Source organism: Leopardus geoffroyi, chromosome B4 (assembly GCF_018350155.1).
Source record: "Leopardus geoffroyi isolate Oge1 chromosome B4, O.geoffroyi_Oge1_pat1.0, whole genome shotgun sequence".
Classification (NCBI taxonomy): Eukaryota; Metazoa; Chordata; class Mammalia; order Carnivora; family Felidae; genus Leopardus; species Leopardus geoffroyi.
In genome coordinates, this window is record NC_059341.1 from 38,638,474 (window position 1) to 38,651,235 (window position 12,762).

Consider the following 12,762-nt stretch of genomic DNA (forward strand, 5'->3'; position numbering starts at 1 on the left):
TCCACTGACAAAAGAGCGTAGATCTGGAGTCAGACGTGTTTACATTAATCTCTTGCTGTCATTTCTTACTACTGCGAAACTTGAATCTTCATCTTAAAAATTCTTATAATAGGGGGGTGCCTGGGTAGCTCAGTCGGTTAAGCTTCTGACTTCACCTCAGGTCATTATCTCGCGGTTTTTGAGTTTGAGGCCCACGTTGGGCTCTGTGCTGACAGCTCAGAGCCTGGAGCCTGCTTCCGATTCTGTGTCTCCCTTTCTCTCTGTTCCTCCCTTGCTCATGTCTGTCTCTCTCTCTCAAAAATAACTAAAGATTTAAAAAAAATTAAATTCATATAATAGGGATACCTGGCTGGCTCAGTTGGTAGAGCATGCGACTCTTGATCTCAGGGTTGTAAGGTCAAGTCCCATGTTGGGTGTAAAGATTACTTAAAATAAAATGTTTTTAAAAAATTCATATGGGGCGCCTATGTGGCTTAGTCAGTTAAGCATCTGACTCTTGGTTTCAGCTCAAGTCATGATCTTGTGGGAACTGGAGCCTTGCATCGGGCTTCTTGCTGACCCTGCACAGCCTGCTGAGATTCATATTCTGTCTCTCTCTGTCCCTCTCTCTCTCTCAAAATAAATAAATAAAATTTAAAAATTCACATAATAATACCACTTATACAAGGCTGTTGTAAGGAATAAATGAGCAGACACATACAAATGCTCTCAACATAGCTTCTGCCTCCAGACGATGTAAAATAAATCCTAATTTCCTATCTCTTCAAAATGTAATAAATAAACAAGGAAGGAAGACACTGTTAGCAACAGAGAATTACTGCCTCTGCTTCAGGTGGAAGATACAATTCCGGCACTTTGTCACAGCATATGAATCTGCACTACAGAGCTGATGCTTAGCAGCTGTTTCCTTGTTATCTTTTCAGTAGCAAGCCCACGATCTTCCAAACAAAATATGATATCTCTATTTTTAAAATACTGCATGTGCACACACACACGTTCCAGGGATATGTACACTTTGGATTTCCATTTAACTCACAATTGTAAGATAACCTGCGTTCTCAGTTTTAAGAGATCATAAAAAATGTGTTCGTCCTCCATAGGGCAAAATGGTTCATTCCACCTGCTTCCCTGTCCCAGGGCTCTTCTGACAACCAGGAGACAGCAGGAGGCACACAGATGACCCCTCTGCTGCAGCTTCTGCACCCCTGTCCCCATGCTGAGACACTCTCCCTGACTCCATCCTGGACTTCACTCTGTTTCATAAGGACTACGAAAGAAGAGAAAAGGCAGCTAAGAAAAGTTAGCTTAGACCCTTTGAAGCTCTCTGCCTAATTTTCATTTGGCAACAATCTAGAAGGCAGCGGGGGGGGGGGGTTGGTGATGGGGAGTGGGGGTGGACAAAACCAGGGAGGGGATAGGGACACCTGGGTGGCTCAGCCAGTTGAGCATCTGACTTTGGCTCAGGTCAAGATCTTGTGGTTCTTGAGTTTGAGCCCCGTATGGTTCGAGCCCTGCGCTGGGCTTGCTGCTGTAAACGCAGAACCTGCTCTAGATCCTCTGTCCCCCTCTCTCTCTGCCCTTCCCCTGTGCACATGCGCTCTATCTCAAAAATAAACATTAAGGAAAAAAAAACAAACAAACAGGGAAGGGAAGGACAAATCCAGAACCAATCTTCCCTTGATTGTGTCAAGGAAACAACTAACACTAGTCCTGAAGTTCTAAGACCTGGGCTGGCATCCTTACTCTTCCATTTGTTCCCATGTGTCCTTAGTCAAGCCACTGAACCTCTCTGATTTTATTCTCCTCACCTGTAAATTGGAGGCAGTAATTATATCATATTTGGAGAGCATCTTACAATTTACTAAGTGTTTTCATAGGCATCATTTCATTTAACATGCACAGTGGAGCATACAACACCCAGCATTATAATCACCTCACTGCTCTGTTGTGAAGATTTAAAAGCGGAGCATGGGACCGCTGTGCAAAGAGCAAAGAGCTTGGTCCGCAGGAAGGATCATCGTCAGTGTACTGGTCTTAGCCTGTTGGGAGTCGGGGATCTGTAGTCCAAACATCTGCATTTGAATTCTGATTCTACACTTATTACCCGGATGACCTTGAGCAGGTGGCTTGGCTTCCACCTTCCTCACCTCTAAGCTAAGGATGAGAGTAATAGTCCTGTCTCGTAACTCAGGTACATGGGAGGCACTCAGTGAATGAGTGAACTTGAATCTACACCAAGTGAAGCTGACAGGTGTCTGACCACACACACCTGCACTTGCGGCCAGGCACCATGCTCCATCCTTTCTTCTCCACAGCTACCTCTACTCTCTATACCCCTGGGCAAATATTTGTGAAGGAAGGGCAGGAGCTCCGGATATCAGGACGTACTGTGGATCGTTTCCTACAGATGACAAAGCCTCAGCTTAACGCCTCTATTTGTGGGGCATCTCCATGCTGTTGGGGATGAAACGGAACCCGGGCTCCCCGAGGCGCCAGTCAGCCTGGACCCTTCCCATTTCTGCCTGAGAGTCTTGCAAGCTGGGAGCTCTGGACTCTGGTCACTGGCCAAGCTCACCCTATTGGTAAATGGCACTGAGGCCTGAGCCGACTCCCCATGGACCTATTTTAAAGACCTACAAAGCAAATGGTCAATTTAGCCCAGCCTGGTAAACGGATGGGGACTACTTGGCTGCAAAAAAATATAAGCAGCCTCCATTTAAAAGGTTTTATCCTTGTAAAGTGGTTTCCCATTGTTACTGCTTCATTCTACTGTTCACAACATGCCTAAGAGATGTGACGGGCATGGGGCCATCAGTGGGGTGGGTGGCTGAGGCCAATAACAGTGAGCGAGTGCCACAAACTTGCTGCCAAGTATAACTGCTCTGCTTGAGCTTTCTGGTCTTACCCGACTGCCTGCTTCCACTCCTGGGGACCAGGTCCTAAGAGAACTGCATCCTAAGAGAACCCCATTAGGACTTCCATCAGACTGGCATTTGCATTCAGGGGGACATGAGGCATGACTCTGTCACTCAGCTTGTGTCTTAAGCTACAGAAGAAAACACGCTCAGGAGCATTAATTAGGCCCAATCAGCCTGGAGTTTATAGGCTAACGGCCCGGAGCAGTGGCGTGAACACATGTGTTCCCTGGGTGATGACAAGACAGTCAGCCATGACCGCCACTGTGCTAGTTAATATCTCTTTCTAAAGTCCTCTGGGACAGCCCGGCCCTGACTTTGCAGCTGCAGACAGCATGGCATGGCTGTGTGGTGCGTGAACTAGTAAGGGACCCAGGCAGGTAGGGGCAGAAAGGATGGTTAAGGCTGTTGCCAGGCCTCGGGTGTGCCCCACAACTAGGCTGAAAAGAAATCAGGCAGCAGACATGAAAGAAGCCAATGGTAGGCTATTGTTAAAGGAGTTATCACCTGGGCTTCTCCTCTCTGTCTGTTTTGGGTAGCTTTCCTGGTGGATAACTTTGTACAAAGAGTGTGAGTCTTTGTGGGTGGCCCTGCCTGCTTCCACTCTACAGCCCTATAGAACCTTCTGCGTGGTTCTGAACACATCTCCATCCTAATGAAGCATGGTCCATATAACACAGGTTTGCACCCACGCAGAATCTAGAACCCTCCGAGTGTAGACACACATGTGCCCAGGCAGGACAGGCTGTGCTGAATTCTATACAACATCTCTGTCCACGTGAGACAGGAAGGATCAGAGAGTTCTGGCTCCTAACATTTTTTAGAGGGTAAACTGGGTCAGTGATGGCCAGTAGGAGGAGGAGGTAACCCTTGAAAATATTGGTAGGGTTGGGGCGCCTGGGTGGTTCAGTCGGTTAAGCATCCGACTTCGGGTCAGATCATAATCTCATGGTTAACGAGCTCAAGGACCACATCAGGCTCTCTGCTGTCAGCACAGAGCCCGCTTCGGATTCTCTGTCCCCGTCTCTCTCTGCCCCTCCTCCACTCATGCTCAATCTTTCTTCTCTCTTTCTCTCTCTCTCAAAAATAAATTTAAAAACATTAAAAAATTATTGGCAGGGTTAAAGCATGTCTTGTGGGTTTAATTTCCATTCAGAAGGGCCCTTAGACACTGTCTATTAAAATGAACTGAAGGAGGGGTGCCTGGGTGGCGCAGTCGGTTAAGCGTCCGACTTCAGCCAGGTCACGATCTCGCGGTCCGTGAGTTCGAGCCCCGCGTCAGGCTCTGGGCTGATGGCTCAGAGCCTGGAGCCTGTTTCCGATTCTGTGTCTCCCTCTCTCTCTGCCCCTCCCCCGTTCATGCTCTGTCTCTCTCTGTCCCAAAAATAAATAAACGTTGAAAAAAAAAAAAAAAAATTTAAAAAAAAAAAAATAAATTTAAAAACATTAAAAAATTATTGGCAGGGTTAAAGCATGTCTTGTGGGTTTAATTTCCATTCAGAAGGGCCCTTAGACACTGTCTATTAAAATGAACTGAAGGAGGGGTGCCTGGGTGGCGCAGTCGGTTAAGCGTCCGACTTCAGCCAGGTCACGATCTCGCGGTCCGTGAGTTCGAGCCCCGCGTCAGGCTCTGGGCTGATGGCTCAGAGCCTGGAGCCTGTTTCCGATTCTGTGTCTCCCTCTCTCTCTGCCCCTCCCCCGTTCATGCTCTGTCTCTCTCTGTCCCAAAAATAAATAAACGTTGAAAAAAAAAATTTTTTTTTAAATGAACTGAAGGATTCTCATGGAACACTCCTCCCAGGACTCGATGTGGCCACCCATCTGCTGAATTCCACTATCACTGCAAGCCCAGCTCAGTTCTCACCTACACTGTTACGCCTTCTCTAAAGCCCATTTCCTTCCAGAGTACACACTCTGTCTTGCCCTCTTTGTAACAGTCACCTATGCTGTCAACACAAGTATTAGGGCCTTTGTTCTTTCTGCCAGCGCAACGTACTGCACACAGTAGGTGCTTAATCACTACCTGTTGATCCATTTTGTTTAAGTTTTGGGGTTTTGTGGGGGGGGGGAGGCTGGCATTAATAATCACTAAAACCACATTCACTTAGCTCCTGAAGTATCCGAAAATTCAGATGTGGTAAGTGGTGTAATGTGATTGTTATTCAGAACAAATTAGAGCTCTTCATTCTATTTCTAACTCCAGCAAATAGGGCTTGCATGTTTAAAAAAATATTTTTAGTTTGCAATGTGTGATTGCATAATGGAGGCCTAGTAATTTTTTTTTTTCATTAACATTCATTTCACTTAGCAGTTCCTTTTTGTGTCTTTGTTTCTGATTCAAGCAGTGGTCCAGTGTATTAAAATCACATTCCTTAAAAAATGCTAGAGCAGACTTTTCAATCGGTCTTCCCCAACCCTATATTTCTGACTGGCCTGTGCCTGGAGCACGTTACCTAGTGCCAAGTCAGAGGAATCTGCTCCCACGTTACAGGTGTGTTAACAGAGCTCTGTTATTCAGCAGACCTCACTCCCCAAGGGATTAGCCTTTGCAGGGAGCCTTTCTGATACAGAAGGATCGGCAGCAATGGGGGAGATGTCCTTGATGTAAGTATCTAATCTAGAATTAGATTTGTGAACTCAGACAAGTTATTTAACCACTCTGAGCCTCAGTCCCCTCATCTGTAAAATGGGGATGCTAAGTCCTAGATTAGAAACAGTGCCTGGCACATGGTAGGTACTCAATAAATTATCTTATGCAGGGAGCCCATGTCAAAGTCTGCTGGATACCTTGCTGTTTCTCCAGCTGACTTCATTCCTGGACTTAAGCCACATCTCCCAAAAACGAAACCCTGAGCCCCAAGCAAAGATGAACCCTAGAAATCTGAGTGTGGGGCAACACAGCAGGGGCCAGCAGAGTCCACAGAGAGGGTGATGAAAAGCAAGAAGAAAGGTGCCAGACAAAAACAGACACATAGACCAATGGAATAGATAGAGACCCCATAATTGGACCCACAAATGTACGGCCAACTAATCTTTGACAAAGCAGGAAAGAGTATTCAATGGAAAAAAGAGTCTCTTCAGCAAATTGTGCTGGGGGAACTGGACAGCAACATGCAGAAAGATGAAACTAGACCACTTTCTTACACCCTACACAAAAATAAACTCAAAATGGATGAAGGACCTGAATGTGAGACAGGAAACCATCAAAACCCTAGAGGAGAAAGCAGGAAAAGACCTCTCTGACCTGAGTTGTAGCAATTTCTTACTTGACACATCCCCAAAGGCAAGGGAATTAAAAGCAAAAATGAACTATTGAATGAACTTCATCAAGATAAAAAGCTTCTGCACTGCAAAGGAAACAATCAACAAAACTAAAAGGCAACCGACAGAATGGGAAAAGATATTTGCAAATGACATAACAGATAAAGGGCTAGTATCCAAAATCCATAAAGAACTCACCAAACTCTACACCCAAAAAACAAATAATTCTATGAAGAAATGGGCAGAAGACATGAATAGATACTTTTCTAAAGAAGACATCCAGATGGCCAACAGGCTCATGAAAAGATGCTCAACATCACTCCTCATCAAGGAAATACAAATCAAAACCACACTGAGATACCACCTCATGCCGGTCAGAGTGGCTAAAATGAACAAATCAGGAGACTATAGATGCTGGCAAGGATGTGGAGAAATGGGAACCCTCTAGCACTGTTGGTGGGAATGCAAACTGGTGCAGCCACTCTGGAAAACTGTGGAGGTTCCTCAAAAAATTAAAAATAGATCTACCCTATGACCCACCAATAGCACTGCTAGGAACTTACCCAAGGGATACAGGAGTGCTGATGCATAGGGGCACTTGTACCCCAATGTTTATAGCAGCACTTTGAACAATAGCCAAATTATGGAAAGAGCCTAAATGTCCATCAACTGATGAACAAAGAAGATGTGGTTTATAGATACAATGGAATACTACTTGGCAATGAGAAAGAATAAAATCATGCCATTTGCAGCAATGTGGATGGAACTGGAGGGTTTTATGCTAAATGGAAGAAGTCAGTCAGGGAAAGACAGATACATGTTTTCACTCATATGTGGATCTTGAGAAACTTACCAGAAGACCATGGCGGGGAGGGGAAAAAACTAATTACAAACAGACAGGAAAGAAGGCAAACCATAAGAGGCTCTTAAATACAGAGAACAAACCGAGGGTTGATGGGGGGTGGGGGAGAGGGGAAAGTGGGTGATGGCCATTGAGGAGGGCACTTGTTAGGATGAGCACTGAGTGTTGCATGTAAGCCAATTTGACAATCAATTATTTTTTTACAAAATAATAAGTCATTTAGTAGAGCAAAAAAAAAAAAAAAAAAAAAAAAGAGGAGGAGGAGGAGGAGGCGGAGGATGGGGAGGAGGAGGAGAAAGGTGCCAAAGAGACACACACTGCAAAAGATAAAAATGCTGGAAAGAATGTCTGCTGAAGAAACAGGAAATACATTCTGGCACATTTGTAGTCAGGACAAACATGTTGTAGGGATAAATTACATTGCCCTGAGTAAATGCAGAGTCAGGCTTCATCAGAACACCAAGAGGGGACAGAAAAGCACAACTGCTCGTGATTAAGAATAAGAACTGACATGGTGACCAAATCCCTATGGCCAAAGAGAATTCGCCATCTATCTTGCCGTGGGAGGGACCCATGCACGGTCAAAGCTAAACTCACACTTTATAGTACGTGTGTAATTAGTTGAGAAGCTTAATTTAGCAGTTTGGTAAATTCCATTAGCAGTTTATCTATGGTATGTAATTAAGCTATTTACAAGCAAACCCTTTTTGGCTAAAGCCTCCAGTGAGGAATCCTAATGGAAGATGGTTCATGGGACATATACCCAAAGTTTTGCAGATTCTAGAAACCTTCTGGAGTAGACACTGTGCTTGATTCTATACAATGACATTCCCATCCAGACGAAGGAGGAAGGTCAGAGAGTCCAGAGTCAACCCCGGCCTCTGGCATTACCATGGCCTCAGGATGTTGCATCTCTGATGCAAGTAGTATTCCATTGTATCTATAAACCACATCTTTTTTGTTCATCCTCATCTCGAAGGATGAATGATAGTAAATACCATAGCAGACCATTGGGAGAAATATATGAGGTGCTGTATAAAGTGCTCAGCACAGAACCCAGCCCAAAGGAGGGTAGTGTCACAGAAGCTTGTGTGGCAGAAGCAAAGAGTAAAAAAAACAACAACACCCCAGCAAGTATCAAGGAACAGCAGCAAAAAGATTGCCCAAGTGGAGGGGGCATCTGATAGCTAGGCCACTGCGAGAAAGGAAGCTGAGACACAGCAAGACTGGGGAACTCTCTGGGGTCAGGGTTAATACCTCACCGTATCAGTTGGGAAGATGAAGACACATCTGGTGGTGGTCATGGTGGCTACAGAGCACTGTGAATGCTGTTTTTTTTTTTTAAGTTTATTTACTTATTTTTAGTGAGACAGAGAGAGTGTGAGCAGGGGAGGGGCAGAGAGAGAGAGAGAGAGAGAGAAAGAGAGAGAGAGAGAGAGAGAATACCAAGCAGGCTTCCCACAGAGCCCAATACGGGGCTCCAACTCACCAAACCGTGAGATCATGACCTGAGTGGAAATCAAGAGTTGGACGCTTAACTGACTGAGCCACCCAGGTGCCCCAACACTGTGAATGTTCTTAATGCCACTGAACTACACACTTAAAAATGGTTAAAATTGTAAATTTTATGTTCTGTATATTTTACTCCGATTAAAAAAAAGACCAAGTTACCAAAAAACAAAAAAACAAAAAAACAAAAAAACTCTAAAATAAAACAATATCCTAAAACTGAACTCTTAGCCCACTGAAGACATTAAAACAAAAGTAACAGAAAGGAGAATTAGGGTCGCCTTCTCTCTGTGGGACTCAGGGAAGGCACTGTCCGTGTACCCAGACACCATACTGAAGGCTACCACCTCTTTCGCATGAAGCTGATCCTTACCCAGGACATCTGTTTATTACTTTCGTAAAGGTTTATTTACTTTTGAGAGACAGCAAAAGCAGGGGAGGGACAGAGAGAGAGGGGTCTGAAGTGGGTTCTGCTCTGACAGCAGAGAGCCTGATGCGGGGCTCGAACTCACGAATCGGGAGATCACTACCAGAGCCAAAGTCGAACACTCAGCCCACTGAGCCACCCAGGTGCCCCCAGGACGTCTGTTTCATACAAGCTGCCAGAAGACTTGAAAACCCACAGCCACCACGGATCATGGCATCAGAGAAAGAGCTAAGATTCTTATGCAGAACAATTCGTCTTTTCTGATGGTATCTCCCCGATAGGAATTTCTGACCATAATTCAGATGAAATAGAAGGAAGCTTCCAAGGACCTCCACCCCTTCCCTTCCATGTTCTCTGGGGACAGTGGTGCTGCTGTCTTGTTCAGGTTATAAACAGAGTGGCTTTGACACACACACACACACACACACACACACACACCCCGTTCCCCACAGAAATATAAACCCTAGCTGGAGGCACATGTAGCCTCTCTGGCCAGGGTCTCTAACCCTCTTGGCCATGACCTCACTGGTGTCCGCAGCAAGGCATGACAGCCTGGTGCCACCATTCCAGAGAGTAAAGGGCTGTCCTGTGCCTCAGGGCACTCCTGCTATAAATGCCCTGTGGCCTGGGCCTGGCCTCACTGGGGCCCAACAGCATTTCCCAGCTGTCATTACAAGCACAAGGGCAGCAATGTGGTGCGAGTTCTGCTGGAAGCCAGACACAGTGACTCGGTGACACAGGCCTCTGTGGGGACCCTTCAATTGGGAAGGCCCTCCTGCTGCTCACCAGCATGCCTTTGCCCACTGTGCTTCGTACCCTGTCACAGGCTCTACCTCCAACGCCTCCACTTTCCTCTGTGTCTTTCCAAGGTTGACCCGCTCTTCTGGGTTCAGCTCAAATCCCACTTGCTCTGTGAGACCACAAGATATATACTTGACTCTGCTTGCTCTGAACCCCAACAGGACTGGCCATTTTTTTAGACTAACCCTCCAAGGGGACTGTGAACACTGGCTGAAGGGACATGGCCTCTCTTCTTAAATCAGGTCCCCTGGGGGCCCTTAGCTGGCCAAGAGGAGCTCAGGAAGCACAGATGCTGATTAGGTGAGAGAAGTTGTCCCTGTCCTCTGGGGAAGCGGGGGCTAAGATGGGCATGCTGGCAAGGAGCGACAAGCCCTGGACGGTAGAGCTCAACAGCAAAAGACACCACGACCAAAGGGCTCCTGAAAGCCTTCACTGCGGTGCCCTTTCATATCCATTTGCTTACCCAAGGCAGACTGGCAGGTAATTATTCCCATTTCACTGAAGAGGGAAGAAACTCAGGCTGAGGACACATGGCTGGTCAGAGTCAGAGCCAGTCTGGTTCTGGTTCTGGGTTCAGCATTCAGAGGTGCAAGCTGAGTGATGGTTGAGGCATGGCCCTGGGGCCAGGTTGCAAGTTCAAATCCCAGATTGGCCTCTTTTTTTTTTTTTTTTAAGGTTAACTTTTATTTGAAAGATAGAGAACAAGTCGGGGAGGGGCAGAGAGAGAGAGGGAGACAGAATGACAAGCAGGTTCTGTGTTGTTAGCTTGGAGTCGGATGCGAGCTCGAATTGGGGAACTGTGAGATCATGACCTGAGCCGAAACTGGGAGTTGGACGCTTAACCAACTGAGCCACCCAGGTGCCCCCCAGATTGGCCTCTTATTGGCTATATGACTTCAGGCAAATTACTCTACTTCTCAGAGCCTTGGCTTCCTCATCTGTAAAATGGGGGTTCAGTTCTGTGTTTACTCAGGGTGGGGCTGCTGGAAGTCCATCTTTCTCCCCTCCCACCCCATCGAGTACAGGTGGGGGGTTATGTGGATTCAATGTGGCAAAGCTCCATCCAAGTACCTGGGCCAGCTGCATATCCTGGAGCTCAACACTGAGCAATCTCTAAAGTAAATAAACTGAAAATAAACCCATCGCCCAGCTAATGGGAGATTGTCTTCCTGTCTGCACTGGCAACTGAGCCATTGTAGCCAGGCTCATACTTCCCTGGTGCTGCTGTGAGTTAGAAGGGGAGCTAAGGAAGTTGCCTGGCCAGAAAGGCAAATGCAGGCCCTGCGGGGGGAGGGCACCCACACCATGGCCCCAGAGGGTCTTGGCACACTCCAGCCTGGGTGCTAAGTTGTACTTCTCACCTTCTCACCTTTCCTCCAAGCCCAGGAGGGCAGAGGATTGCACAGACCCAGGAGAGTGCAAGGAGCAAGGGCTGGGTGCTGAGCCAATCCAGCCACACTGCTGGAGCTCCCTTATAGAAGGAAGCTGGAGCTCCCTTATAGAAGCTCCCTTATAGAAGGAGGTTCCTTATAGAAGGAAGGTTCCTGGGGGCGCCTGGGTGGCTCCGTGGGTTAAGCGTCTGACTTCGGCTCAGGTCATGATCTCACGGTTCATGGGTTTGAGCCCCGTGTCAGGCTCTGTGCTGATAGCTCAGAGCCTGGAGCCTGCTTTGGATTCTGTGTCTCCCTCTCTCTCTGCCCCTTCCCCATTCATGCTCTTTGTCTCTTTCAAAAATGAATAAATTAAAAAAAAAAAAAAAAGAAGAAGAAGAAGAAGGAAGGTTCCTTCCCTCCCACAATTTCTCAGGCCCAGCCCCCAGGGCAGGGTAGCTCTGTTATGTGAATAACGGGTCTTTAGCACAAAGTCAGTGGGGACAGAGGTTCTTGGAACCTGAACCACATGGGAAGCCTGTCTGCTCCCACCTTCCTGCATCTCCTAGAAATGCCCAGAGCATCACCCAGGGCCCACTGCTAAGATGCTGCCCCCAGCAATGCCTCCCCGCGCCAGCCCATCCAGGGTGTGTCAACAAGCAGGTCAGGGAAGAAAGAGCCCCACTGACATTTTGAGAAAGCCAGGGCTGGGAGCCAAAACAAACTGACAAAGGGAATGCCAGTCAGCGTAAGAATCTGTCACAAAAGAAAATCCTATATTCCTCAAGTTGGGAGGGACCCCTGAATGTAACTTTGTCCATCAGACGGTGGCCCCCTTGAGTCACTCCTGGCAGTAGAGGGCCTTTAGGAACCCACTCCCAACACAGGCCCTCCAGAGGATCTTGTTACATCTAACCCAGACCAAACATCCTCAGGGACCCAGTCTGAAAGGCCAGAGTGTCTACAAAGCAAGAATGAATCAGAACCTAGAGACCCGAGGCCAAGGCTGTCTAAACAAGGTGCAGCCTGTAAGGACAAGGCCCACAGCGTGCTTCCTCCTCTGTCACTACAGCTTTGACCACAGCTCGGCTTCCTATCCAGCTGATGTCATGCTAAGCTGACGGTTGAGAGCAGATATAAGAGGAAACAACTACCTAAAAGCTCACATGCTGAGTTCTGGAAAGGGACAGGGGAGTCCTCTCTATCTTAATGCTGGTGGTGGAGGGCCAGGGTCATGTGATGCTGCAGATCCAGGCTCTGGAACAGCCCAAATGCCTGCACTCAAATTCTGCCTCTACCATTTACTGGCTGCGTGACCGTGGGCATGATACTTTGCCTCTCTGTTCCTCAGTTACTTTTTCTGTAAAAAAAAGTATGACAGCAGAGTGATGGGGTTGTTAGTGAAGCGTCAACCAGGAAGCATATGTGTTCCAGTTAATGTGTACTGGCTGTCATAAGGAAGACCAATTTGTCCAGGGTGTCCTGCATCATTATTAACACTCTCCTTTTCACTCTCATAAGTGAATGGATTGCACGATAAATTCTAAGGCTGACTAGCTCTTGTCTTTTCTTTTATGTCCATCTGGTCATCTCCCGGCTTTGTGCCGTGTCTAAGTA

At 46.9% G+C, this 12,762-nt stretch overlaps 1 protein-coding gene across 2 annotated transcripts in view; it reads right to left on the reverse strand.

Moving 5' to 3' along the window:
* Positions 1-12,762, reverse strand: part of CRACR2A (calcium release activated channel regulator 2A) — a 133,860-nt gene that overhangs the window by 119,553 nt on the left and 1,545 nt on the right. The gene's annotated exons all lie outside the window — the stretch shown is intronic.